We start from the raw sequence: 6,062 nt of genomic DNA, 5'->3' as shown, positions 1-6,062 counted from the left end.
ATGCATGGCCTATGGGTAGCCGCCGAAGGATTTGGGAAAAGTTATCCATCATCGCGTTCCTTTGTCGCTCAAGGGCTTCCTCGAGAAACATTTCAAAATGATCCATTGCCACATTTTCTTTATTTTCTTCTACCATGGGAGGCCATCGGGGTTTGCGAGGCTGGTCTTGCAAAGGTTCAACCAGTTCAACCCCTAACTTCTTATACCTTGACCTCGTTGGGGACATGCAAAGAAAAATAGAGAAAGAGCAAACTACTCTAATACCACTGACATAGACTTATGCAGGAATGCAAAAAAATACAGATATACGTATAAACACATAGATGTAATAGAAATAAAACTTCATTTCATTAATATGAAAGAACTGAAATATGCTTACATACGAAAATAGAAATAAACTAGCTCGGGTGATGGTAGCTTATCTCTTAAAAGATATGTGGTGGTTACATGCCTCTGAATTGTATTGAAATGAGGCTCAAAGGCCTATTTATTATTGAGAAACAATGGAGAACCTTAAACATCAAAAAACCTAACCATATGAGATGAAGCACCAAAACTGTGGTCCCTGTTTGGGTAAATTGGTACATCAACTTCCTAGGCTCGCAACTTTGGCATACAATCTCCATTTGGCTATCATAATACCTTGTTTCAAATAACTCATAGAGGAGGCAAAAAAAAATCAAGTAGGTAGTTTGGGACTTTTCCAGTCTCTCTGTTTTCCCTAAAAAAGTCTTTTAGTCTCTCAAAACGACTCCAAAAGTTTAAGACCCGAAAAACTGCCAAAAATAGTAAGTTGTGCTACAAGTTAGGAAACTAAAAAGAAGAAATAGTTGGGATCTAAGTGGAATAGGTGGGTGGCATTCAATATCCATTTGGATCAATCCTCCCCCATTAGGAAGAAATGTTCCCCATGTCGTTGAGTGCCTCCATGACATGGGGAAACTTCTCCTCAACTTTGTCCCTGGTGAGCCAGTAGCCTTGGTGCAGGAGTTGGCCAAATTTGACAACCCGATATAGTTGGATATTCTATTGGCGTCTGTTCTTGATCTACATGTCCATGATCTGATCAGTTGTGGCATGTTCCATGCATTCTGGATTTAAATCTGTTGGTGTGAGTTGTTCTGCAATGTCTGATGTGTCCAATAATGGTGGAAAGTATGGTCGAAGTCGCAGACATTGAACATTGGTGCAGGCCAGGGAATAGTAGAATGCCTAGCTTGAAATAATTGTCACCTACAACATTAGTAATTTTGTAAGGCCCATATCGAAGTGGGAGAAGCTTACGGTGGGGCCCAACGAGGTGCTCCTTCTGCAAATGTAACCAAACTTTGTCACCCACATGGAACTTTTGTGGCACTCGATGTTGATCATGACATTGCTTGTACTTAGTGTTGGTTGTCCAATATGTCATGGTCCTACCGACGGATGTGTTAAATGTGATCAATGAAGATGTTAGCCATGTCAGCTTCGTATTGGACATGAGATGAATTTCACTTTGTCGTGACAAATGGTATGACCACATCAATGGGATATAGTGGTTGGAATCCCAACCCCACCTGAAAGGGGTTGTGGCATGTTGAGCTATGGAGAGCTCTATTCTAGTTGTGCTAGACATAAGGGAGGCTATCATCCCATGTGTGTGCATGCTTCGAGTTGTACATGTGTAGAATGTGTACGATCATCCTGTTTACGACTTTTTTTGGCCATAAGTTCGGGGGTGGAAAGTCGTGGACTTAGTAATCTTGGTATCCAACATCAACTAGAGGCTTGACCAAACTGTACTTAGGAAACTGTTGTCCCAATCTAATATAATGGACTGTGGGATCCCAAATTGTACCCACTTTCATTCAAAGAAGATCTTAGTAGTGGCCTTTGCTGTGATACTATTCTTATAAGCTGCTAGAATGGCCATCTTAGAGAATCTGTCGACTACCATGAAAATTCAGTCATTTCCATGCTTACTAGAAGGAAGACCCAACATGTATTCCATGGAGATGGATTCCCAAGGTCTACTAGGAGTAGGCAACAGAGTGTATAGGCCTTTCTTCTTGATGGTTGGTTTGGAAATGGCATTGGCAGTGCAGGATCTGATATACTTCCCAACATCTTGTCAAAGGTTTGGCCAGTCAAAATAATTCTGCAACACTTCCATTGTTTTCTCTACCCCAAAATGTCTGGTGACCTGACTGTAGTGCGCCTCCCAATTCATCTTGGAACACTCACTTGAAGTAGAATAGAGGTGTCCCAGGTGGCATAATAGTGCATTCTGGAGGTGAGAATTGGGAACTTGTTTTCCTTCTAGGAGCATCTGGTATGTCTTTCCAAATTCTAGATCGCTCTTGTAAAGATGCAACCACCCCATAGTATCGTGCCCACAATAGGTGAGCATAATGGTCAACGCCATGACTAGCATTCGGTTGAGGCAGTCTGCAACATTTTTGGTGTTGTCCTTCTTATACTTAATGTTCAAATGGAACTGTTGCAAGTATGTGGACCATTCCTGATGGTGATTGTTTTGCAACTTCCCCTATGTTTGTATCAACTACAGGGGTTAGTGGTGTGTGTGGATGACCATTTCCTTTCCCATAATGTAATTCTTCCTTTGTCGGTAGGATTTCACAATGGAATAAATATCTTTTTCATAGGTGGGATGCTTTTAGAATGTGTTTGAAAGTGTCTCACTATGATATGCCACGGGATGCCCTTGCTGAGTAAGAACTGTACCAATAGCATATTCAGAGGCATTTGTCTTAATCTTAAATGTATGATGCAGGTCTAGTAATGTGAGCACTTGTACAAAGCATAGGTGATGCTTCAACTCGACAAACTCCTTCTATTAGGATTCAAATCAAAATAAATTTCCTTTTGCTCCTTCATTGGTGACTTGACTCATTGGCCAAGTGATATGAGAGAACCCCAACATCAACCTGTGGTAGAAGTTGGAAAGACCCAGAAATATGTAGAGCTCTATTAGAGTGGTTGGGGATGGCCAATCCCAAATGACTTATATCTTGGCTGGGTCCACATACACACCCCGCTCATCAATGATGTACCCTAAATATTGAACCTAATTTATACCAAAAATGCATTTCTACAAATAGACACACAACTTGTTTTGCCACAAGGTTTGTAGGACTTGTTGAATATGGTGGAGGTTCTCTTCCCAACTCTGGTTGAAGATTAGAATGTCATCGACATACGCCATCATGAGTTAGTGAAGGGTCGCAAGATGTTGTCCATCAACCTCATGAAGGTTGTTGGGGCATTCGTTAACCTGAAAGGAATTTCCAGGCATTAGAAAAGGACCTCCTTAGATTTGAAGACAATATTCCACACATCAGAGGGTTTCATCAGTACCTAGTGATAATCGGTCTTCAAGTCAATCTTGCTAAAATGTTTTCCCCCATTGAACCGGTCCGGAGGGTCATTAATCAGTGGGATTGGATACCTATTCTAAAAAGTGATCTTATTAAATGCCCGATAGTCATTATAGAGTCTCTAGTTCCTGTCCTTCTTTTGTACCAACATGATCAGGCTCCCACAAGGCAACGAAATTGGCGTGATGTGCCCTTTAGGAAACAAATCTTGAGTCTTCTTCTTCATTTCTTCGTTCTCCAGAAGAAAGCGCTGATAGATCGAACCATTAGTTAGTGACGCTCCCAGAGTCAGATCGATGGAATGCTTGACCTGACAGTGTAGATGTACCCTTGTGATTGAGGTGAATATGTCCATGTACTCCTCCGCAGCCTTGCCCATTTGTTGATGTCGTGCTGAGTAGCCTTGTCTAGAGGCCCTGCCCAAAATATTCTTCTTTCCTTGAGGGCGAATCATAATGAAAATAAATTTCCTGGTGTGGGAAATGATCTTATTGCATTTCTTCATAGTGATCAAATGAATGATGGTAGGCAATGCTACCTCAGGTATCCTATACAACTTATTTCCCAAGGTAGTAATAATAATGAGAGGCCTAGAATCATACACAACATGCCACTTCCACAAGTATGGTTGGCCTAATAATACATCGCAAACTTCAAGAGGAGCAACATCACATAGTACCTCATCTATGGAGGGCTTGATGTTGTAAGGAAGGTTACTCTATTGGCTGACACATAGATCTCGCCCTCATGGAAGCCACCTGATGGTGTATGGATGCGGGTGTGGTGTGGTCGGTAGGCCCAACTAATTCACAACTGAAATGAGGTTCTTTTGGCTCCTTTTTTCGAGAAAGAACTACAACAGAGAACCCTTCACTCATATCTATGAGTGGAAGAGTCACTCCCCCTCCTCTGGATCTTCAAGCTCATCCTTTTGGATCTTGGTGATGGAAACAATGGCACTAGGCTCTGTATTGATAATATGCTTTGCTTTGTCATTCCCTTGTCAGTTTCTAACTCAGGGTCAAAACAGGCATCTGATTCAGAAGTCTTCAGTTCAGCCACTAGAGCCTTCTGGGCTTGACACTCACTTTTGTTGTGAGTGGGGCTCTTATGGAACTCACACCATTTCCCTGTGTCCTTCTTTTTCTTCATGATTTTTTTCTTTTCTTGCGGCTTTGGTGCGCTGTCCTGGGTCATCTTGCTTTGGCTTTGTTCTTTCTTCAGCTATTTGGGGGCACCTTTCCCTTCCTTCCGATTCACATATCCAAAGTCTTGCTTCTTCTGTTTAAATTTATGCTCAATCTTGATATCGTATCGATAAGCGATGCTAAGAGAGGAGATGTCTAGGAACTCCATATCGTCCTAGATGTACTTCTGTAGGTAGTCGCGGTACTTAAGTACCAAATATTGCTCAGAATCCTTGATACCCCAACTTTGTGCGAAGGGTATGAAAAACATTTGTGAACTCTGACACATCTTGGTCCCTTCCCTGCAACAACGTGGTCCACTTTATGTCTTTATCTTCATAGCTCCTGACAGGGTAATATTGTTCCTTGATGTCATCTCAAAAAGAATTCCAAGTGGGTGCAGCTGAAAATAGTGAGGATTCCCTCTCCTCCTTTTGTTCACAGTAGATTTCCCACCAGTCGTGGACATGTGAGGCAGCTTTAAGGAGTGAAAAAGTATTTTTTTCCCGATTGGAAAAGTCATGAAATGAAAAATATCCTTCCAATAGATTTAACCAACTATCTACAACATCTGCATCTATTTGACCTTCAAATATGGGAATTCCAAAGTTAACTTGTACCATAAAAGGAGTGGTGCCTCTAGAGTGGTTGTTGGATGAAGATGCATCGCCTATGGGTAGCCGCCAAAGGATCTGTGCAATGTTATCCATCATTGCATTCCTTTGTCGCTCAAGGGCTTCCTTGAGCAACATTTTGAAAGGATCTCCTGCTCCCTCGTCTTTCTTTTCTTCCACCATGGGAGGTAGTCGGGGTTTGCGAGGCTGGTCTTACAAAGGTTCAACCAGTTTGAGCCCTAACTCGTTATACCCTGACAATGTTGGGGACATGCAAAGAAAAACAGAGAAAGAGTAGACTGCTCGGATACCATTAATCCAAACTTATGCAGCAATACAACAAAATATATATATACACATAATCACAAAGATGAAGAAAAAATAAAACTTCATTGCATTAATATCAAAGCATTGAAATATGCTTACATACAGAAATGGAAATAAACTAGCCTGATTAATGGTAGCTTATCTCTGAGAAGAGATGTGGCAGCTACATGCCTCTGAACTGTGTTACAAAGAGGCTTAAAGGCCTATTTATTATTGAGAAACAATGGAAAACACTAAACATCAAAAAACCCAACTCTAGGAGATGAAGTGCTAAAACTGTGGGCCCCGTTTGGGTCAATTTGTACATCAACTTCCTGAGGTCACAACTTTGGCATACGATCTCTGTTTGGCTATCATAATACCTCGCTTCAAAAATATCTATTTTCCCTAAAATTGTGTTTTAGTCCCTTAAAATTGCTCCGGAAGTTTAGGACCCGAAAAACTGTCAAAATAGTAAGTTGTGCTATAATTAAGGAAATTGAACAGAAACAATAGTGAGGATCCAAGTGGAATGGGTCGGTGGCCATCAACATCCACCTGGATCATGTTGCAAGTTT

The sequence above is a fragment of the Pinus tabuliformis genome, chromosome 3_2, assembly GCF_031772625.1.
Source record: "Pinus tabuliformis cultivar Carrire ecotype Pingquan chromosome 3_2, CPIR1, whole genome shotgun sequence".
NCBI lineage: Eukaryota > Viridiplantae > Streptophyta > Pinopsida > Pinales > Pinaceae > Pinus > Pinus tabuliformis.
Note: the sequence above shows the minus strand (reverse complement) of the source record.